The sequence below is a fragment of the Schistocerca nitens genome, chromosome 4 (assembly GCF_023898315.1).
Source record: "Schistocerca nitens isolate TAMUIC-IGC-003100 chromosome 4, iqSchNite1.1, whole genome shotgun sequence".
NCBI classification, from domain to species: domain Eukaryota; kingdom Metazoa; phylum Arthropoda; class Insecta; order Orthoptera; family Acrididae; genus Schistocerca; species Schistocerca nitens.
This window is the reverse complement of record NC_064617.1, coordinates 75,335,391-75,359,987: the sequence shown is the minus strand read 5'-3', so window position 1 is coordinate 75,359,987 and position 24,597 is coordinate 75,335,391.

Genomic DNA, 24,597 nt, shown 5'->3' with positions numbered 1-24,597 from the left:
TGTTTCACACGAACGACGTCTTCTAAATCCGTGTTGACTGTGTGTCAATAGACCGTTTCTTTCGAGGTAATTCATAATGTTCGACCACAATATATGTTCCAAAATCCTGCCGCATATCGACGTTAATGACATGGACCTGTAATTTAGTTGATTACCACCTACTACCTAACTTGTATGTTGGGGTGACCTGTGCAACTTCCAGTTTTTGGGTACGGATCTTTCGTCGAGCGAACGGTTGTATATGATTGTTAAGTATGGGTCTAATGCAGCAGCTTACTCCGAAAGGAACCCAATTGGTATGCAGTCTGTTCCAGAAGACTTTATTTTATTAAGTGATTAAGTTGCTTCACAAGTCCGAGGATATTTACTTCTACGTTACTCATGTTGGCAGCTGTTCTCCATTCGAATTCTGGAATATTTACTTCGAATTGTTTTGTGAAGACATTTCGGAAGGCTGTGTTTAAATGGTTCAAATGGCTCTGAGCACTATGGAACTTAACATCTGAGGTCATCAGTTCCCTAGAACTTAGAACTACTTAAACCTAACTAACCTATGCCCGAGGCAGGATTCGAAGCTGCGACCGTAGCAGTCGCGCGGTTCCGGACTGAGCGCCTAGAACCGCTAGACCACCGCGGCCGGCGGGCATCACACACGTCCATGCCCGAGGCAGGATTCGAACCTGCGACCGTAGCGGTCGCGCAGTTCCAGACTGAAGCGCCTAGAACCGCTCGGCCGCACAAGCCGGCGGCTATGTTTAGTAACTCTGCTTTGGCAGCACTGTCTTCCATAGTATCTCCATTGCTATCGTGAACAGAAGGCGTTGATAGTGTCTTGCCACTAACATACTTCACATAAGACCAGAATCTCTTTGGATTTTCTGCCAGGTTTCGAGACAATGTTTCGTTGTGGAAACTACTATAAACGTCTCACGTTGAAGTCCGCGCTAAATTTCGAGCTTCTGAAAAAAATCGCCAATCTTGGGGATTTTGCGTGTGTTTAAATTAGGCATGTTTATTTCGTTGTTTGTGCAACAGTGTTCTGACGAGTTTTGTGTACCAAGCAGGATCAGCTCCGTCGTGTTTTAATTTATTCGGTATAAATCTCTCAACTGCTGCCGATACCATTTCTTTGAATTAAAGCCAAATGTGGTATACAATTTCATTGTTAGTTTTGAAGGAGTGGAGATCGTCTCTCAGGAAGGCGTCAAGTGAATTTTTATCTGCTTTTTTGAATAGGTATATTTTCCATTTATTTTTGGAGGATTTGGTGTTACAATATTCAGTCTCGCTAGGACAACCCTGTGTTCACTAATTCCTTGTCCGTTTCGATGCTCGTTATGAACTCAGGATTATTTGTTGCTAGGAGGTCAAGTGTGTTTTCACAGCCGTTTACCATTCGCGTGGGCTCATGAACTAACTGCTCGAAATAATTTTCAGAAAATGCGTTAAGCACAATTTAGGATGATATTTTATGTGTACCTCCGGAATGAAACATGTATTTTCGCCAACATATCAAGGATAAATTAAAGTCACCACTAACTATAGTCGTATGAGTCGTGTACGTGTTTGAAATTAAACTCAAGTTTTCTTTGAACCTTCCAGCAGTTGTATCATCTGAATACTTTCCAGTATTACTATATAGAACAAACACGCAGGCTTTTTAGAATAAAGTACTCGTAACACATAAGAACTGTGAAGACAGACAGTTCACATTTCACTATTGTAGCTCATTTAGTGAATAATGACCAACACCCGACAAATACAGGAACAGGCCTACACAGCAGTTCGCTGCATCGAAGATAACATTTTAAGAACGCTGATACATGCAAATAGCATTATATGAAGGTGAAAACTAATAAAAGACCAAGGTACACTCTGTAACAAGACACTCGTCACTTCCACAACGCAACTGACAAATGACACAGAACATTATTTAGACACACACACACACACAAACGCGCGCGCGCGCGCGCAGATTCAGATTTCGGATTCACACTCTGCTCCCATATCACCTGTCGACATCTGATAAACACAGTTCTCCACAGTCATTCCCGCCATCCAAACTCCCACGGCATACATGTCAAAAACAAGATGGAGTAACAGATGAACTCTTGTCGACGACTTTTGTCGCTTCTAGTGAAACAGTGTTGAGCAACGCCGTTTCCGGGAACAGAAACACGACCTGTAGATGTGAGAGCACTAAATAAATACATTTTAATCCTGTTTTCTCGTTTAGTAGCACCGCACATTACAAACTGGTCTAATATATAAATAGATGGCCAGACGAGTACTTAATATGACATGGAACTGCAGAGCAATCTCTAGCCCATCTTATAAACAGAAACGTATTTTTAAAGCAGTCGAAAAGCAAATAGACACCAGCAAATTAATTAACACAGCTTCTTCTCTCTTAGGATTCGTCGAATCATCAAATTACAGCCGTAAAGTCACATTTTAGGTGTGTAACGTTATTTAAGGTCAAAAATAAATTTAATGAATAACAGGCACTCTTGATGCAAATGGCATGCCGTATGAGAAACACACAACATGTAATGAAACAATGACATTCGAGAAGATAAATTAAAGGTACCGTGCTGTACTGAGCGTAAGCTAAAACTAATCAAATCAGTAATTAAAAATTAACATGTTCCACTATGTAACAATCTACACTGCATATGTTCTAGCATTTATTAAAAGTCCCCACTGGTGGTTTCTTATCGCTGAAATAATTTTGGAGGAATAAACGAAGTGTTTTGCACGAATTATGGTATACTGATAATTTTTACTTGTGGATCGTCTGACAGCAACTGAATAAAACACAATTTTAGTGCCATACGCGTTTCGCCTTTATTTTCTGCAAGGCATCATCAGTAGCCTGGAATATGTACATATGTTTGCTATTTAATTTACATTTTGGTCACTGTACCTACAGGTTATAAGCAGTTCTGGTGGTTGGTATTTCCTATTGAGTAGTAATGGTTTGAACTGTACTTACAAGTTGCGTGGACGATTTCCTACATATTATGCTCCTCTTGCATTTTTGGTGTTGTTCTACTTTTTATAAATGGCAATTTGTGGTTTTTCCCCCCATTTCACAGCACTGTAAACTGAACATTTCTTTCGATGTAATGTTTTGGTTTCTGTTGCCGACTGTCAGATGTTTTTGCCAAACATCGAATGTTATTGCCAAACTTTCGAGTGTCGTTATTGAAGTATCTATGATCTGTTCGGGTATGCATTTGTGTGTGTGTGCGTGCGTGTGTGTGTGTTTTGGTGTGTGATATAATTTTATTTTTCATTTTATTTTAACCTTTTTTGTAGGCAGTGTGTGTGTGTGTGTGTGTGTGTGTGTGTGTGTGTGTGTGTGTGTTTGTCCAGAAGGGGAAGTGCAAGAGTTTTCTTCCCTCTGGATGTGGGAGAGGAACGATTGGTTTCTTTACTTTTTTATTTTTTTAATTTTATCTTATTATTTCTTTTGTTAAGTGTAGTAGGGAGCCTGTGCTGATGTGTGTTTGTTCATTTATCACATGTTTGTTTTCAGCGATGGCTTTCTGAATGTGGAAGTTTTCTTGCACTTGTATAAGATGTGTGCCCGCATCTCGTGGTCGTGCGGTAGCGTTCTCGCTTCCCACGCCCGGGTTCCCGGGTTCGATTCCCGGCGGGGTCAGGGATTTTCTCTGCCTCGTGATGGCTGGGTGTTGTGTGCTGTCCTTAGGTTAGTTAGGTTTAAGTAGTTCTAAGTTCTAGGGGACTTATGACCACAGCAGTTGAGTCCCATAGTGCTCAGAGCCATTTTATAAGATGTGTGTTATGGTTACTTATTCTCATTATTTTCATTTCTTGTTCCATGTTTGTAGGATGGTGGTTATGGTGTTTTAAATGTTCTGCAAATGTGGAATGGTTTGTTTCGTACTTCCAACACCTGATGTGTTCTTTGTATCGTGTTTTAAACTTCATGTCATGGCTATGTATACTCCATCACAACTTTGACATTCAAGTTTATATATTCCTGATTGTTGGAACTTGCTGCTCTTGGTAGCTGGTTGGCTTAGGTGTGATTGGAGGGTTTGCCCAGACTTACATGCTATTTGGAATCCCTGTTCTTCAGGATGTTTGCAACTCTGTGTATTAGTATACGTGTTTAGGTCATGGTGTACCATCTGGTTCTTTTCTGTGTGGTGTTGTCATTGTGTGTGTTTGTAAGTTTTCAGCTTGTGAGTTCTCTTGTATTCTGGGAATGTTGTGTTTGCCCATAAATAAATATTATCAATATACCGTATTATTACACGCAACTGAATCAGACAGGACAACAAAAGTTGAAGATGTTTTGCACGAAGTTTCTTTTTCTCTCCTTGTTTATTTCTCTCTCCATTAGCTGATACAAGAACAAATTTCAGTAAAAGCAGTTGCAATTAGACTGTTTCTTCTGTCAGAACGCACAGTTCCGCTTGCTCAGCAGTACAAAAGCCATTGTAAGTTCCCTGAAAGGGGCCACAGACTGCAGGAGGTCCAGCAGTGGTGAGAGCTCATTCAGACGGGGCAACACGCCCCCTCCCCCCCCCCCCCCCAGCCAACCCTTCTGTCACCACCTGTGGAGAGGTCAAACACCTCTTTGGCCATACCTCTTCGTACGAGTACAGTGACCTTTTCTCTCACAATGACCGCCGTGGTTATTGTGTCAATCACCTCTGGAAGCTGCGATTCAAAAATTACGAACTGGCTGTCAACCATGATAATAATTTTATTTGGCCATTTATATTCTCAAGTTGTTTGAGATCCTTTGAATCAAAGCTACTTAATCATAGATCAGATGATTACAGTGCGTGAATTTTACAATACAAGGTGGCATTTTCATTGTTTCTTGGGTGCGCAAAACAATCAGAGGATGCACACGTAATGCTGAACGAAATTGAAATGTTATGTACTATTTTTCAAGCAACCTAATATTCATGCAACTATCGCTGCATAGTTTCACGTCACAAATGATACGTCGGAAGAGCGTAAAACTAATTTACACATAAAATGTTAAAATCATAAAGATTTCGAGAGCTGCTTTACCTAGACGAAACACGTTGGTAACTAGCTTCTTGGAAACTTTCAACAAGAAAACGTTGGGAAACATTACATTCCAACTGGGCTCGACTGATTACGGTACTTGACGATTGTACTGGGACGAATGCGGCATATTTTTCCTCGTTTGTGTCCTCCGCATACTGCCAACACGAACCAGGGAGTCTGCTGCCTGTGCCATCTGCGCAGGATTGACCGTTCGGCAGTAGGTGGTATCTAATGTAGTTCTTACAAACATTCCTGAATTATTGGTCAAATAATACATCGGAAGAGGAAGTTTCGTATGGAAAGTATCTGTACATTGTGCTGGCGATAGTTCTGTATCCTCCCGAACCTGTGGGCAACGTACTAGTAAATGACCTAACTCATTTGGTTTATATGATGTGTACAACTTTTTCATGTCCATACATACTTGGAATAATTTATTTTTCTTAGATGTGCAATATTTATTCACTATTTACTGGTTATTATTTGAGCTCCTGGTGGTCCACTTTCTTCTTCCCATCTGTCCATCTCCTCCTCACCACACTCTCGCCCCCTCCTTCTGCCCTCCCCCCCATCTTACCGGCCTTTTCATTCTCTTTCCTTTCTCTGCCAATTTCCGCCTCCCCCTCTCCAAGTGTAAGGGATATGTGTACCAAGTTTGGTTGAAATCAGTCCAATGGTTAAGGAGTAGATGTGCAACATACACACATACATACATGCATTTTTGGAATATGTTTGGATCCCACAATGAAGTAACTGCGTGCACCACTCATAGTGGCAGATGACATGTGGACCACAGTCATGCTGGTATCCCTCTCTTACATATCCATGCCGTCTTTCCTGCCTGACTGAGGAATTGAGTCCTGCAACTACTCGTAATGGCTGAGATATTGCGCTCACGGCGGTCATGAGACAGGCAAAACAAATTACAGGTCTTGAGTGACTGAGCTTCCTGTAAAAAGCATTGCTTATTGCAATCTAACAGAGGTTTTTTGACTGTAACTATTTTATTAACTTCTACTTAATTTTTAAATTTGTAATATGCATTAATTGTGAGGTATGTTTCGACTGCCTTTAAAAGTAAATATATTTTTCATATCTCTTTCTTCTCCTGGCGCAAATTACCATGCAATTTTATTGCACAGTTGGAAATTATATTTATATTTATATCCGTACCCAAAGACTGGAAAGTTGCACAGGTCACACCAATATTCAAGAAAGGTAGTAGGAGTAATCCAATAAATTACAGGCCCATATTGTTAACGTCGATATGCAGCAGGATTTTAGAACATATATTGTGTTAGAACATTATGAATAACCTCGAAGAAAACGGTCTATTGACACACAGTCAACATGGGTTTAGGAAACATCGTCCTTGTGAAAAAAACTAACTCTTTATTCACATGAAGTGTTGAGTGCTATTGACAACGGATTTCAGGTCGATTCCTTATTTCTGTATTTCCGGAAGGCTTTTGACACTGTACCACACAAGCTGCTCGTAGTGAAAATGCGTGCTTATGGAATATCATCTCAGTTATGTGACTGAATTTGTTATTTCCTGTCAGAGAGGTCACAGTTCGTAGTAATTGACTGAAAGTCGTCGAGTAAAACATAAGTAATTTCTGTCGTTCCCCGAAGTAGTGTTATAGGCCATTTGCAGTTTCTTATCTATATAAACGATTTGGGAGACAATCTGAGCAGCAGTCTTAGGTTGTTTGCAGAAGACGCTGTGGTTTATCGACTAATGAAGGCATTACATGATGAAAATAAATTGCAAAACGATTTAGAAAAGATATCTGTATGGTGCGAGGATTGGCAACTGATCCTAAATAATGAAAAGTGAAAGGTCATCCACATGAGTACTAAAAGGAATCCGTTAAACTTCGGTTACACGATAAATCAGTCAAATCAAAAGGCCGTAAATTCAACTAAATACCTAGGAATTACAATTACGATCAACTTAAATGGGAGGAACACGTAGAAAATGTTGTTTGGAAGGCTAACCAAAGATTGAATTGTATTAGCAAGACACTTAGAAAATGTAACAGATCTACTAAGGAGAGTGCCTACACTAGGCTTGTCCGGCCTCTATTAGAATACTGCTGCGCGGTGTGGGGCCCTTATCAGATGGGACTTATGCAGTACTTTGAAAAAGTTCAAAGAAGGGCAGAACCTTTTGTATTATTACGAAATATGGGAGAGAGTGTCACAGAAATGATACAGGATTTGGACTGGGCATCATTAAAATAAAGGCGTTTTTAGTAGCGACGGAATCTTCTCACGAAATTCCAATCACAAACTTTCTCCTCCGAATGCGAAAATATTTTGTTGACGCCGACCTACACAGGGAGAAACGATCACCGTGATAAAATAAGGGAAATCAGAGCTCATACGGAAAGATGTATGTGTTTGTTCTTGCCACGCGCTTCCCCAAGGTAGTTTCATAGGCCCTTTCGACTGCCCAATAGGAAATGCTATTCTGAAGTTTGAATTTCATATTCGGTGATATATGTAAGTCTGAACTGATGAAAATTAAAACTGTTTCACCACCAACACCTTTTTCGAACGCCACCACACTGATATTCCAGTGTTTCCACACCTGCACTACGAGTGGATTAAAATTTCACCCTGTCGCGAGACTGTTTTCACTATTTTCAGTGAAGGAAAAAAAAAATACATTCCTGCTGATGAAAAATGGTGTGAGCACTTGATAGGTGTTGCTCTATCTAAGAAAGTGGAATGCTTCAGCAAGAGATCACTGCACTGCAGGCCCAGAGGCGGTGCACGTGAAGCCAGCGGGGTCCTGCACACTCGTCTCTCGTCGGGCGCCAAAGGATGCTGCTTTCTCGGATAGCTAATCTTCAGTTCGAGCAAATCACAATAACAGTTTTTATTTCAATAAAGCAGGTTGTTAATACTCAGGTCTGTATTTATAAGAGCGTGTCGCCAGGGCCGGCCTTAGCCATCCAGGTGCCCCGGGCGAGTCGTCCAGTTGGCGCCCTTTATTGTATAAATAGCGAACCTGGCAGTGCTTTGCAACACGGTATTTGACTGTTTTCTAGAAATCGTCTTAAGTGGTTAATGGCGTCATCTTATGATCATAACATGGTTTTTTCCATCGTAAATTTGAGTATTTTATTTTTTTAAATGGAAATGAAATCCAAATAATCTGAAAGCCCGCTAAGACGCTCCATGTGAGTCTTGTGTAGCCTGTGACGTCAGTCCAGCATGCTGCTGTCGCTGCCGTAACAGTCAGTATAGCAGTGATATATTGTTTGGGCATTCACGTTTTGGGAAATTGTCTAAAAATATTGCGTAGTACTGCACTGTACATCTACAACAACTCCAGAAAATTGTTTTTGCGTGTTCCAAACAAAGAAAAGATGCGTAAAATGTGGTTGAAACAGGCTCGTATATCCCAAATATTTCTTTTATTTTCTGAAGCACCCCTGTACTAAAGCGAACAAAACAAAACAAAAATTATTCAAATTGGTCAAGCCATTTCTTTGTTTTGGTGAGACTAACACACAACAATTGAATTTTATATACAGGAGGTAATATGTATAACGAAAAAACACTAATTTTGAATTGGGTACCATATTTTTATTGAATTTAATATAACTGTAAGCCATAAACCTATATTTTCTGTCAGTCATCTGAACACAAAACATATTACGCCTAATGAAAAACAATTATAAACGACTAAAATTTTACTTTTCTCGCTTTTCTGTCGGCAAAGTCTCTGATCAGATTAGCAAAGTTCAGGTTTTCTGCAACTTCATTTTCAATGGACAGTGAGGCCAAACTGGTTAGTCTTGTTTGAGACATTGTAGACCGCAAGTACGTTTTTATCAACTTCAGTTTGGAAAAACTGCGTTCGCCGCTTGCGACAGTCGCTGGTATTGTTAGCAAAATACGTAACGTTATACAGATGTTGGGATATAACTCTTGAAGATTATGCTTTTTTATGAAGTTTAAGGCTTCAATAGGGCTGTCTTCGAGATAGTGTTGCAGGCCTAAAATTTCGTCGCACAGCAAATTTCCATCAATATCTGACTTCATGTTGACAGTTAACTTTTCTTGTAATTTAGAACAGCATTGTATTAGTTCTTCTTTATTTTGATTTTTTTTCATGTCAAACAAGAAACTCCACGTCGCAGAAAATTCTTGCATCTGTTCAAATCTTTCTTTCATGGATATGTGCACGGTGTCCAACAGTGCATTGAAAAACTCTACTTTAAACTTCTTTTTTGGGTCAGTTATTTGATCATCAACAGCCTCTTCACCCGGCCTGCGTTTAATACGTCTTAATCGCATTTGTGGTTTAAATAATGGCTGCGTATCAAGATCCGAAGCCAGTTCAGTTGCTGTTACAATAGCTTGTTCGAAACCTGTTTGTCTATATGTTTCCAAATAAGAGCAACATTTGTCAAGGATTCCCATAAACTCGACAAAGTTGATTGTGGGTGACTGACTTGCTTTACTCACAACGTTAATTTGAAACAGAACATCATACCATGTCACGAGAGAAACAATGAAGCTGAAGTCTTTTAATTGTCCTCCTAGTGTTGTCGCTTCGTGTGACACCGCAGCATCGCTTTGTTCAGTAGCATCGGCCAAGGAAACCAAAGCGTCATGCATTTCGCATAATTGATAACGAACAGCTTTGACGCTATCAATTCGAGCTTCCCAGCGTGTGTCACTTACATTTTTCAGGGTGTATATCTTCAAATGGTCGGTCAAAATTTTCCATCTATTTACCGATCCAGCAAATAGATTAAACATTTTTTGTAACATTCCGAACAGTGTCACGTATTTTACTGATGATTTTGCCGCATCACACAATACCAAATTATAACTATGGCATCCACATGGCACAAAAAAAGCTAGTGGATTTAACTTCTTAATTCTGTTCTGGACGCCTTTATTTTTCCCCTTCATGTTCGCGCCGTTATCGTAGCCCTGTCCTCTGCAGTCATTAATGTTAAGGTCAAGATCACTCAATGTTTTTAAAATGCTTTCTGTGAGGCCTTCACCGGTTGTATCATCTATTTGCAGAAATGAGATGAAATGTTCTTTTACACTTACGCCATCCTCTGTTATGTCGGCGCATCTTAAAGTTATCGAAAGTTGTTCTTTGTGGCTTATATCTGGAGTACAGTCAGCTATGATTGCATAATACTTTGAACCCTTTATGCGGGATACGATTGTAGACATAACGTGTGATGCCATGAGTTCTATTAATTCATTTTGTATATTTTTGCCGCAATAATGGTCAGCCAAATCATCATTCAATGCCAGTCTGCCGTGCTCTTCCATGATTGGATCAAACTTTGCCAATAACTGTACAAGACCTAAGAATTTTCCATTATTTGGGGTAAATAATTTATCTGATAACCCTCTGAATGCCATATTATTTTCAGCCAAATACAAAGTAATGTGCATCAATCTTTGAAGCACATTGCTCCATCGTAAACTTTCTTTAGAAATTAACTTTTGTTCTTCCTTGTCAATAGTTAATCCAGCTTTAAACCTGATTTCAGCTTCAGTCCATTGAGTAAATGCTTTTTTGTGGTTAGGACTATTTTCATGCAGTTTCAGAGCTTCACTTAAATGTTTCCAATTTCTGAAACCCACAGTGGTAGTCAAATTAGTAGTTGACTTTAAATCAAACAGTCGACAACAAAAGCAAAAGACACTGTCGTTTGATACAGAATAAACTAGCCACCGTCGTCTGATAGTTTCTTCGTTTGATAGTTTTCTTGTGTAATGAGTTGAAGAGAAATGACGCCCATTTTCATCTTTTGGAAAGTTATTTAGACATACTTGTGAGGGTCCACATATTATAATGCGATCTATATCTCTAGCATTAAGTGCTTTTGGCCACGTACCTACATCAGAAACATTGTATTCTTTTATTGCAAGAACGTTGATACTTTCATCGACCACAGATGTCATGTGTTGATTTTGACTTGGAGAAATATCAGAGGATTCATGCAAAGAAGTACTGCGCTGGTGAATTTGATCACCTTCAATAGGTGGTTGTATATTTTTTGTGTATAATTGTTCACAGTCTGAAGAAATATTTGCTGATACATGGACTTTTGATTCAATATCTGAAGTATTTGCCTTAGAATTTCCTTTAAGGTACTTATAAATATTCATGTGCTTTTTAGTTTATTCAAGAACTTTTTCTTTTTCAGTTTTTCTTTTCCGATTTTCTGAACCAGAAAGCTTTTTTTTAATCATTTCCTTCTCTTCTGGCATGATTTAATAATTTGACAAATTATTGCTTGGACACTGCTCTATTTCGCGACCACAATATTCGATCTATAACAAATAAAGAAATTCACCTATCAGTAGACGTAACTAGAAAAAAACCTGAACTGAAAGATAAAAATGTTTTTCGCACCTACCAGAAAATTAAAATGTTGACACAGTCACGACACTCGTTTCACTCACAATTATTCAGCCACGAAAACATGACCGCTGCCTCCGACTCTTACTGACAATTACTGACATGCGGGTGCAAATCGTAGCGCTGCAACATATGCAGTCTAACAAACATTGTGTGGCGCTGTATTATTTCAGTAAGTTAGGGGAGAATTCTCTATGAATGCAGTGCACGCATTGCATGATCTATTAATTAATGTACATGAGTCATTAAGTCACAAATATTCGATATAAATACATTCGTATTAATTAAATCATAATGTAATGTATATTTCACAGTCTGTATTTTCTTTTATTTGGAGCGACCGGTAGTTTCTGTTGTAAACGAGAGATGGTGCGGCTGCATGGGCTCTTCCTTGTTGCAGTTCTTGAAACAAATAAGAGAGGCGCTTTGGTAGAGCCCGTGCTAGCCCGCGTCAAACATGGATGGTTGCAGACAATACGAAGATTGCATTCAGCATGATTTCTCTTCTGCTACCCCGAATTCATCGCGCATTCGTCAGATTAGCGACGTATGTTGAATGAGACTGAATAATATTTTAGTTTCGCGAAATGGGTGATTGTAAATTGTATATATTTTTTTTACATGCGTTTAGTACGTGGCGCCCCTTGGGCCCCGGCGCCCTGGGCGACCGCCCGAGTCGCCCCACCCTAAAGCCGGCGCTGCGTGTCGCAAGCGATGAGTGACATGCAAACAGTCAGGCCTTCACTATATACACTACTGGCCTTTAAAATTGCTACACCAAGAGGAAAAGCAGATGATAAACGGGTATTCATTGGACGAATTATTATACTAGAACTGACATGTGATTACATTTTCACGCAGTTTGGGTGCATAGATCCTGAGAAATCAGTACCCAGAACAACCACCTCTGGCCGTAATATCGGCGTTGATACGCCTGGGTCAGAGTTTGGATGGCGTGTACAGGTACATCTGACCATACAGCTTCAACACGATACCACAGTTCATCAACAGTAGTGACTGGCGTATTGTGACGATCCAGTTGCTCTGCCACCATTGATCAGACGTTTTCGATTGGTGAGAGATCGGGAGAATGTGCTGGCCAGGGAAGCAGTCGAACATTTTCTGTATCCAGAAAGGCCCGTACAGGACCTTCAACATGCGGTCGTCCATTATCCTGCTGAAATGTAAGGTTTCGCAAGGATCGAAGAAGGGTAGAGCCACGGGTCGTATCGCATCTGAAATGTAACGTCCACTGTTCAAAGTGCCGTCAATGCGAACAAGAGGTGACCGAGACGTGTAACCAATGGCACCCCATACAATCACGCCGGTTGACACGCCAGTATGGCGATGACGAATACAGGCTTCCAGTGTGCGTTCACCTAGATGCCGCCAGAGACGGATGCGACCATCATGATACTGTAAACAGAAACTAGATTCATCCGAAGAAATGACGTTGTGCCATTCGTGCACCCAGGTTCGTCGTTTAGTACACCATCGCAGGCGCTCCTGTCTGTGATGCAGTGTCAAGGGTAACCGCAGCCACGGTCTCGAAGCTGATAGTCCATGATGTTGCAAACGTCGTCGACCTGTTCGTGCAGATGGTTGTAGTCTTGCAAACGTCCCCATCTGTTGACTCAGGGATCGAGACGTGGCTGCACGATCCGTTACAGCCATGCGGATAAGATGCATGTCATCTTGACTGCTAGTGATACGAGGCCGTTGGGATCCAGCACGGCGTTCCATATTAGCCTCCTGAAGCCACCGATTCTATATTCTGCTAACAGTCATTGGATCTCGACCAACGCGAGCAGCAATGTCGCGATACGATAAACCGCAATCGCGATAGGCTACAATACGACTTTTATCAAAGTCGGAAACGTGATAGTACGCATTTCTCCTCCTTACTCGAGGCATCACAACAATGTTTCACCAGGCAACTTTCAACTGCTGTTTGTGTATGAGAAATCGGTTGGAATCTTTTCTCATGTCAGCACGTTGTAGGTGTCGCCACCGGCGGCAACCTTGTGTGAATGCTCTGGAAAGCTAATCATTTGCATATCACAGCATCTTCTTCCTGTCGGTTAAATTTCGCGTCTGTAGCACGTCATCTTCGTGGTGTAGCAATTTTAATGGCCAGTAGTGTACAATGTCCATGTAAACAATCTCACGCGCTCATAAGTCACTGCCATCGTTAATATCACTGCTCGTCTAGGCCTCTCTGCTAGTCCCGCCAAGTACTGTGCCGGTCTGCTGGTGCTGATCTACTACTGTGCGGCCGAGTCTGGAAGGAGCGGCGGTTATATTTTCTTCTTGTAGAGGCCGCTCCTCTCGTGGAGCGGTCCTCGTCAGCGGACTATTGGCTGACGTCGTCTCACAGCCTTCTCTGTAGTTATGTTCTTGATCTTCGTGCCGGAACAAAGCTTATCGCTGTCTTTCGGACTTTCAGAACCAACGGCCTTGCTGGTTTGATAACAGCAGTTCACGTCAGATCACTGAAGCTAAATGCTGTCGGACTTGGCTAGCACGTGCGTGGCTGACGGTCCTGGGTCTGCCGCGAGCTGTTGGTAAGTCCGGTTGAAACATAAGCCTCTCCATCTTCCTCTGTCCTCCCACTGCTCTTCCCTCTTATGCTGTCTCCCTAAATAAAGAGACTTATTTCCGACCGAACAACGTCCTGTCACGGCCGCCATTTTGTAATATAATATAATAATGGAATAAGTGATGATAAAATGTTGAAATGCGTGGCTGTTTAAAATTTATTGAATTAATGAGATTAATTCTTCAGCATTAATGACAAGCACAATAAGCTGAGTATGCCTGGAAATATGTTCGCATTAGTTCATATTATTTTGCAGGTGGAAGTAGTTTCTTTCTCTGCTGTAGCTTTGTGCTTACCCTTCTTTATAATGCTACGTTTGGTCGCCGTGTTCACCTTAGGAGTCATGACCGTGTTCCCATTGAGCTTATCGGATCTTCGTAATGTTCCAAAGTACACAGGTGGCCTTCAGTTCTTGTAATTATCGTACTACTTGAAATAACAACTCACATGACCTTTCTGTTAATAAAACTGCGGTGAGCGTACTGTAAGACCTTCAGTACACACACCATCAGATTATTTGACTTGTCGCTCTAACGAAGTAGGCGAACTTTAAACAGAACATGATTAATTTTCACACACATTTATTAAAATAGTAACAAGCATAAACCTTACATAACTTGATTCTGGATGCTATTTACAATTGACAATCTGAAGATCCTTTGGTCTTGGTACGTTAATCTTATTCTCACATATGATACTTGACAAAGTGTCTATACATTTCTCTTCATGGCTATGTACAGGAATATGATAATCTTAGTAGGTGCAGACTGAAACTTGACTATAGACTGGTACAGACTGATGCAGACTGGTACAGACTGGTGCAGACAAATGCAGACTGACTAATCGTAGGTCTGTACACTCGTTATAATACCTCATGCATGCTGGTTTCACTGCGCGAGTGTGATCCGCGAGGAGAAAAGGTTTTACGTTAGCAGCAATCTCATTGGCTGTGTTACATATTAATACGTGGATCGGCGGAAGCAGGATTTGGTCCGTCTCTAAGGCAGCGCCATCTCGTAGTGCGAAGACGGACGAGCGCTGCGCCTGCGCTGTTGTGCTTAGCGGGGCGCGCTCTAGTGGGAAAGTTGTGTACGCGCTGACTACGCGGAACTATGTACACAACAAAAACAATACTGTATTTTTCTAAACGGTCCACATATGAAATACATACTCCTCACTTATTCATAGCGACCCCAAAATGGCGTGCTTCTAACTCGTTCACTAGCTGAGCGCGAATCCTTCCTTCCCCCTACTGGTACAAGAAAATCTCCCCTCTTTTTTAACAACTGAAAATCAAAAATACATGACGGTAGGCATAGGCTCTATGATGGGCTACCGCTTCATTTTTTCTCTTTGCCTTTAAAGGAGACGAAAACATTATATAAATGCAAAAGGTTTATCACACTCTCCACACTGTCCCAGTCTTCTCCTTTCTTCATCACACATTCCTTCGTTCATCCGTCTCTCGGTCTTCCTCTAGGCCTTTTGCCTTCTATCTTTAATTTGTCTCGGTATCTTGCCAACTCCCATTCCTGTTACCAAGCCTGTACCTCCTTAATATTGTCTTTTCTATGGGCTTTTGGTTGAACTTCTCTTTCGCTATTTCTCTTATAGTCTCATTTCTTTCTGTCTGCACCCTATTAGCTCCTATCCTGCTTCCAAAAACTTTAGTCTCGGAAGTCTGTATCTTGCTCAAACTGCCTTTTCTTCATTGCCCACAGATCAGTTTTGAATGGTAATATGTTGAGTATAAAATCTCCATGACTACTCGTGATACATCTTTGCCTTAGATCATTCTTCCTACACTTTGCAGGAACCCATGTGCTTGCCTTCCCTCTCAGTAATCTCCCTATAATTCCGGCTGCTGTCTTCTGTTATGCTCTCCTGGTACTAAAAATTGTTTGGTGCTTGGCTTCTGATACTTACATGCATTACTACTCACAACTTATTCCACACAGTCACGATTCCTTTCCACTTCTTTACATTCAGTTTCAATGTGTGGGGTGTCCCACAACTGCTTTTTATACATTTAATCTTCCTTGTACCTCTCCATTTCCATTCTCCGACAACATTAGATCATGTAGAAACACAATACCACTCTAATCTTCATGTTCTGTTTGTGTTGCCATTCCTTCCATTGTCCATAACGTTGACAGAAGAAGTGAGGATAGCCAGTTTTCAACTATGTGTTTCATATTTCTCCAGACAATGTATTCATGACTGTTCTGGACTGATGTTACACACTTTTCTGAAAGAGCTAACCTGCTCTTCCAAGCATTTACTTTCTTTCCCCTTCTTTCCTCCTCAAAAAGTAAGCTTATACGTCTATCATTTTCAGTTGCAAGGTGTAACAACAGGAGGAATGTCAAGGAGAAATCTTGGAACGGACGAGGTAATACTGACTGTACGACTTACGTTACAAATATAGAAGGCAAATTTATGTTTATAGGTTGGTAGACCTAGAGAAAGCATTTGACAATACTGACTGGAATATAGGGTTTGAAATGCTGAATGTATCAGAGGTAAAGTAGAGGGGGCGATAGGATATATATAACTTATACAAAAACCAGTCGGCAGTCATAAGGTCGAAGAAGTAGGGGGAACCGAGAGAAAAGAATGCTAAAGATTAGTTATGTAGATCACATAACTAATGAAGAGGTACTGATTAGAACGGGGAATAAAGGAATTTGTGGCATAAAGGGACTAAAAGAAGGGATCAGTTGTTTCGACACATTCTGTAACATCAAGAATCGTCAGTTTAGTGTTGAAGGGAAGTCTTGGTGATTCAAATTTGCAGAGAGAGAACAAGAGATGAGTACAGTAAAAACAAAAAGATTCAAATGGGTGCTGGATGCTGTAGTTATTTGGAGATGAACAGGCCTACACAAGGCAGAGTGGTATGGGGAGCTGCATCAAACCAGTCTTAGAACTGAAGACCGCAACCACAATGTATCCTGGCCACGAGGAGAAGTGTTTGCGCACGCACCTAGATGAAACTACTTCGCTCTGAAGCAACAACAAATGTAATTATTTGCGTCTGCGTTTCGTTACATTCCTTTTCGTAGAAAGTGCGATAGTACATTACGAGTTTCAGAAAAAAATTGAAACAAGAAGTCTCTTGCATAGGCGATACTGGTCAGTTGATATCGTGAAGAAGTGTGTTGGTAGACGTGGGAAGTCTCTCAGGACGGCAGAGAGGCCTCGGCCACAGAATGCGGGACTGCGGTCGTGGTCGGGGTGCGAGGCTGCGCCATCTGTCTGGGCGGCAGCGTTTGTGGAGGCTGGAATGCCAGGTGTCCGGGGAATGTCCATTGTGGCCCCGTGGGAACCTCAGCAGCCTCTTACAGCAGCCGGCTGGCCACCGCTCGACAGATGTCGGGCCATAATGCGCAAACAGCACCGCAGCAGCTCCCTGACTCACCGCTGCGGAGGGGGAGGGGACCGCTGCTGACTTGTTTGACCTACCCTCTCTCGCCGCTTTTGTAACGAGCATAAACACGACGTGTACACCCCGCTCTCGAAAGCAGCCGGTCACCGGTGTTAAAGCGGTTTAAACGCAAAGGGGAAGCGAGAGTTTTATTGTCCACTGGGTGAGCTCTGAGGTTCCACATACTTTTCCTTATCTGATCACGTGTCTCTTCTGTGACATCCTACTTGGCTGGTAAACTGTCGCGTCTCACACAGTTTCCGCAGCAAACTTACAGACATAGGATTGCCAGGTGTCCGACTTTAGCCAGACACGCCCAACTTTTTCCTCTCTTGCCTGGCCAAAAGTATAAAAGTCCTGCCTGTGCGGCTTTTGTTAGGATTTTTATCGATGAACTTAAGGATCCACAACTGAGATGTGTCCCAAGCTAACGTCATTAGTGCAAACAACAAGTATAAGCCATTGTTATTTATAATTCGTCTTTTGCAAAAAAATATTTATTCACATGACCGGTTTCGGTTCCTCTAGAACCATCTTCAGAACGGTAACGATAACGACACTTATTTACTATTTCACAAATGCAAACCGTTTTCATCCTATCCAGTCAATATGAAATGTACCAGAACGTACCCGCAATTTCGGTTACAGGAGTAACCGGTCCATACGCAGCAGCCTTCACATGCTGCGTCACATAAAATTGGTTGGCAAAATGCACGTCATTTATATTAATTATAAAACTATTACCGACAGGTGGCATCTGGTGCATTTGTTACATTACATATGCACATACTGTATTAAGAGATTTTTATAATTTACTTTTATCTCTGAAAATACTTAATTAAAATCTTTAGATGTCAAGGTTAAAATCTGTGCTTGTCAATATTAAAATACGCAGTAAAATTATCATTTTTATACCATATAAAACCAAAGGGCGATTTCTATATCCATGGCTCTGGTGTAGACTTGTTTTCCTCCATGGTCTGCTTCCGTGGTTCCCGCCATTTCGGTGTTATGTCGCGATCCGCCCAGTCGTCTGACGCCCATCGCCGCGGGCAAGAGGGCCACGCAGGAGGGCCCCGTCAACGACGCCAGGCGCTGCACGCATCTCCCAGCTTCCCCACAATGCACCATCTCTCATCCCTCGGCTTGGACCCCCACACGCAACAGTTTCATCTCAGGAAGACGTCATAAATACTAAAATAGGCGTTATGATTGAACTCGCTTTGCTCGCTGGGGATTAAATCCGGATCTTTCTTTTTGTGGGCGTGTATTTCAGTTTCTTCCAAAACGATAAGAAACCGTCCCTTATGAGCTCTATGCAGGATGTCTAAATTTTGTTCAATGTTCGAGACTGAATGTTTCAAGGCTGATATATGCGCCCCAAATGCTGTTTTGTTTTGAGAGCAGGTGTGCTCCCTGAATCTGGTCTCAAAGTTCCTACCAGTCTGCCCTATATATTGTTTACTGCAGTCATCGGATTTGATCTTATATGCACCTGAATCCTGAAATTTATTCCTACTATTACATATTTTGTGCCGGAGCTTCAATTTTAGCATGTTGTTTGTTCGGAACCCTATTTTAACGTCGGATTTGCAAAAGCATCTTTCAGTCTTATCTGTAATTCTTCCACTGTAAGTGAGAGCCACGTATTTTTTCTTGTTGTTCCTCTTAACTGCAACTTGACTTCATTCTGTTTGTTTCATTTGCCTCTTCTTTATCTTATTATAAATATTCATCACATCCTTACACGTATATCCGTTCGCTACGGCCACTTGTTTTAAAAAAACTTGGTTCCTTTTCTATTTCCTGTTGACTTAGTGGCAATCTTAGTAGCCTGTGTACCATCGAAGTAAAATACGCCCATTTGTATCGCGGTGGGTCACAAGAGCGCTCATTGATAACTAAATCTGTACACATATGTTTTCTGAATATGCTAAACTCATGCTTCCCATCTTTCTTTATTAGTGTTAAATCTAAGTAATCTATACGGTTGTCTTCTTCAAAATCCATAGTGAATCTAATTTTCGGGTGTTGAGAGCTCATTTTTTGTACTATAAGGGCGTATACTATCAGAATATATATACAGGGTGTTTCCGTAACAACGTGTAAAATTGTAACAGGACATAGGGAATGCTCCACTGAACAACTTGAGATAGGGAAAGTGGGGTCGGATAAACCAGCTTAAGGAACATAGAAGTAAACTAATCTGCTAGGAAGTTTCATTGAAGTAAACTTGTCTACCGCTTTCTATAGCATTACTGCTTTCCAGCTTATTTACAATTAACATTCGTAGAAGTTTACACGTACTGTGCTGTTTATTTACATGTGCGTTCTTTATTTCCTGCAAGGAAACGAGGAGGAAGAGTCTGTTTACCTGTATGATGCAGGTTTTTTTGTTTACTTGTCCATAAGGCAGCTCTGTTGTATCGTATTTACATTGTCCCATGACAGAATATGCTACGAATCAACGACAGACCCATTCATTCGTTACTCAGTGCCATTAAGAGCGATACAGTACAAGGCGATGGAGCAGCACCGGTACTACATGCCCTGGTCGCTGAATGGGAAGGGGAGGTCCTATTCCAAGGAGTGCGGGGGTCACCTGACCTGAATCCTGTTCATTATTTCCCATAGGGATCTCTAAAGTCAGCCGGCCGCTGTGGCCGAGCGGTTCTAGGCCCTTCAGTCCGGAACCGCGCTGCTGCTGCGGTCGCAGGTTCTAATCCTGCCTCGGGCATGGATGTGTGTGATGCCCTTAGGTTAGTTAGGTTTAAGTAGTTCTAAGTCTAGGGGATTGATGACCTCAGATGTTAAGTCCCTTGTGCTTAGAGCCATGAACCATTTCTAAAGTCACTTGTGTATGAGATCCCAGTGGATACAGAGAAGGAACTAGTTGCCAGAATTGTGGCTGCGTGTGATGTAATTCGAAACACACCGGGGATGATTCAAGAATATTTTCACTCTGCAGCGGAGTGTGCGCTGATATGAAACTTCATGGCAGATTAAAACTGTCTGCCGGACCGAGACTCGAAATCGGGACCTTTGCCTTTCGCGGGCAACTCTACCAACTGAGCTACCCAAGTACGACTCACACCCCGTCCTCACAGCTCTGCTTCCGCCAGAACCTCGTCTCCTACTTTCCAAACTTCACAGATGCTCTGCAAAGTTCGCAGGATAGCTTGGGTTGTTTAGAACTCTGCGTTGCCATACTATTAGTTCTTCAAGTCTCTGAAAAGGTATGTGTTGGAACAGCGTGAAAACTGCATTTTTTATTGAGAAACAATTGCACAAATCTTGGAGACACAATTCTTCTCAGTATTCATGTTGGGATGTAGTAACGGTTTCGTTTCTTCTGTTGATACTTAGGGTAATACCAGTGGGGCGAATGCTCGGTCTGTTCCACCATTTGTAGCTAGGAGGAAATGGTGATTCCAGAAAAGTTGATTTGCGATCCAGTAGCGGGTCTTGGCGTTAGTTTTATCACTCCACCGACACCAATGGGGGTGTCTTGCGAGATGGCCACAGGTTGTCCACGCTAGAGGCTTGTTCACGTTCGTGTATGGTTAATTTGTTTATGGTTCCTTTTTTCTTTTCGGTGTGGCTATATTAGGGTTATCCCTTATTGGTGGTTTCCGATTCGCGATTACGCTTATGGATAGTTGCCTATGGTGCGATATTTTTTCGCAGGTGGTACTTTTACGAGTGTGGTTATGGCTTATGGATCATAACACCAATAATATGATGATATTTGAGTTGTGGTCTTTTGATTGTGAATCATCAGCGTCAGAAGTGCGTCATTGGCGAAGTTTTGTATTACATGGCCTGAGTGCATGGAGTGCGAGTCACGGTAGTTTTAGAGGAAGAGGAAAGATATGGTGAAAGGGACCGGATAAAAACGGGAGATAATCACAAATCCTTATGCACTATAAATTATAAAAACCAACATTTTATATCTTTACAAAATGGCTCTGAGCACTATCTGACTATACATCTGAGGTCATCAGTCCCCTAGAACTACTTAAACCCAACTAACCTATGACACACATCCATGCACGAGGCAGAATTCGAACCTGCGACCATAGCGGTCACGCGGTTCCAGACTGAAACGCCTAGAACCGTTCGGCCACACTGCCAGCTATGTCATTACAGCAGCTGGCATTTGATGATATCTGTGTGTAGATTTTTGAGAGAGCTGTAGTTCAGTTTCAGAAGGAAAGATGCATTCGTGCCAAAATCTGATACATCCTGACAGCGCAGTAAGGATTGTACAGATAGCGGCGAGTGGGGTTTGACCCAGATTCTGCGCCAGATGGCCGCATCAGCGTCACCATCCAATAAGCTGGCATCAGGAGAAGTACCAAAAGCCAGATTACCGTAAAATACACTCCTGGAAATTGAAATAAGAACACCGTGAATTCATTGTCCCAGGAAGGGGAAACTTTATTGACACATTCCTGGGGTCATATACATCACATGATCACACTGACAGAACCACAGCACATAGACACAGGCAACAGAGCATGCACAATGTCGGCACTAGTACAGTGTATATCCACCTTTCGCAGCAATGCAGGCTGCTATTCTCCCATGGAGACGATCGTAGAGATGCTGGATGTCGTCCTGTGGAACGGCTTGCCATGCCATTTCCACCTGGCGCCTCAGTTGGACCAGCGTTCGTGCTGGACGTGCAGACCGCGTGAGACGACGCTTCATCCAGTCCCAAACATGCTCAATGGGGGACAGATCCGGAGATCTTGCTGGCCAGGGTAGTTGAGTTACACCTTCTAGAGCACGTTGGGTGGCACGGGATACATGCGGACGTGCATTGTCCTGTTGGAACAGCAAGTTCCCTTGCCGGTCTAGGAATGGTAGGACGATGGGTTCGATGACGGTTTGGATGTACCGTGCACTATTCAGTGTCCCCTCGACGATCACCAGTGGTGTACGGCCAGTGTAGGAGATCGCTCCCCACACCATGATGCCGGGTGTTGGCCCTGTGTGCCTCGGTCGTATGCAGTCCTGATTGTGGCGCTCACCTGCACGGCGCCAAACACGCATACGACCATCATTGGCACCAAGGCAGAAGCGACTCTCATCGCTGAAGACGACACGTCTCCATTCGTCCCTCCATTCACGCCTGTCGCAACACCACTGGAGGCGGGCTGCACGATGTTGGGGCGTGAGCGGAAGACGGCCTAACGGTGTGCGGGACCGTAGCCCAGCTTCATGGAGACGGTTGCGAATGGTCCTCGCCGATACCCCAGGAGCAACAGTGTCCCTAATTTGCTGGGAAGTGGCGGTGCGGTCCCCTACGGCACTGCGTAGGATCCTACGGTCTTGGTGTGCATCCGTGCGTCGCTGCGGTCCGGTCCCAGGTCGACGGGCACGTGCACCTTCCGCCGACCACTGGCGACAACATCGATGTACTGTGGAGACCTCACGCCCCACGTGTTGAGCAATCCGGCGGTAGGTCCACCCGACCTCCCGCATGCCCACTATACGCCCTCGCTCAAAGTCCGTCAACTGCACATACGGTTCACGTCCACGCTGTCGCGGCATGCTACCAGTGTTAAAGACTGCGATGGAGCTCCGTATGCCACGGCAAACTGGCTGACACTGACGGCGGCGGTGCACAAATGCTGCGCAGCTAGCGCCATTCGACGGCCAACACCGCGGTTCCTGGTGTGTCCGCTGTGCCGTGCGTGTGATCATTGCTTGTACAGCCCTCTCGCAGTGTCCGGAGCAAGTATGGTGGGTCTGACACACCGGTGTCAATGTGTTCTTTTTTCCATTTCCAGGAGTGTAGAAAGATTCAGAGGTAGCTGGACTTGGTAATGGATAATTATAAGTAAATGTTTCATGGTGCAAAGGTGAGTGCTTAATTTATGAATGTGCAAGCTGTGCCGGCTTAGTCCATTGGGGAGCAAGAGTTGCGTTTAGAAACTAACACTGACATACGCAACAGCTAGATGACTTCACGCCTAGAAAATGAGTCGTTTATGTCTTTTAGATGAGCAGTTAATTATCGACGTTTATTAAAATCCAAAGGATCTGTAAGGCATTGCATTTTTAAAGAGCATTAGTGGTAACATAGTTTATATACACTACTAACCATTAAAATTGCTACACCAAACAGAAATGCAGATGATAAACGGGTATTTATTGGTCAAATATATTTTACTAGAACTGACATGCGATTACATTTTCACGCAATTTGGGTGCATAGATCCTGAGAAATCAGTACCCAGAACAACCACCTCTGATCGTATTAACGGCCGTGATACGCCTGGGCTTTGAGTCAGAGCTTGGACTGCGTGTACAGGTACAGCTGCCCATGCAGCTTCAACACGATACCATAAGAGTAGTTACTGGCGTATTGTGACGAGCCAGTTGCTCGGCCACCATTGACCAGACGTTTTCAGTTGGTGAGACATCTGGAGAATGTACTGGCCAGGGCAGCAGTGGGTCATTTTCTGTATCCAGAAAGGCCCGTACAGGACCTGCAACATGCGGTCGTGCATTATCCTGCTGAAATGTAGGGTTTCGCAGGAATTGAATAAAGGGTACGTGTAACCAATGGCACACCATACCATCACGCCGGGTGATACGCCACTACGGCGATGACGAATACACGATTCAAATGTGCGTTCACCGCGATGTCGCCAAACTCGGATGCGACCATATGATTCTGTAAACAGCACCTGGATTCATCCGAAAATATGACGTTTTGTCATTCGTGCACCCAGGTTCCTCGTCGAGTACAGCATCGCAGGCGCTCCTGTCTGTGATGCAGCGTCAAGGGTAACAGCAACCCTGGTCACCGAGGTGATAGTCCATGCTGCTGCAAACGTCGTCGAACTGTTCGTGCAAATAGTTGTTGCCTTGCAAAAGTCCCCATCTATTGACTCAGGGATCGAGTTGTAGCTGCACGGTCCGTTACAGCCATCCTGATAAGATGCCTGTCATCTCGACTGCTAGTGATACGAGGCCGTTCGGATCCAGCACGGCGTTCCGTATTACCCCCCTGAAGCCACCGATTCCATATTCTGCTAACAGTCATTGGATCTCGGCCAATGCGAACAGCAATGTCGCGATACG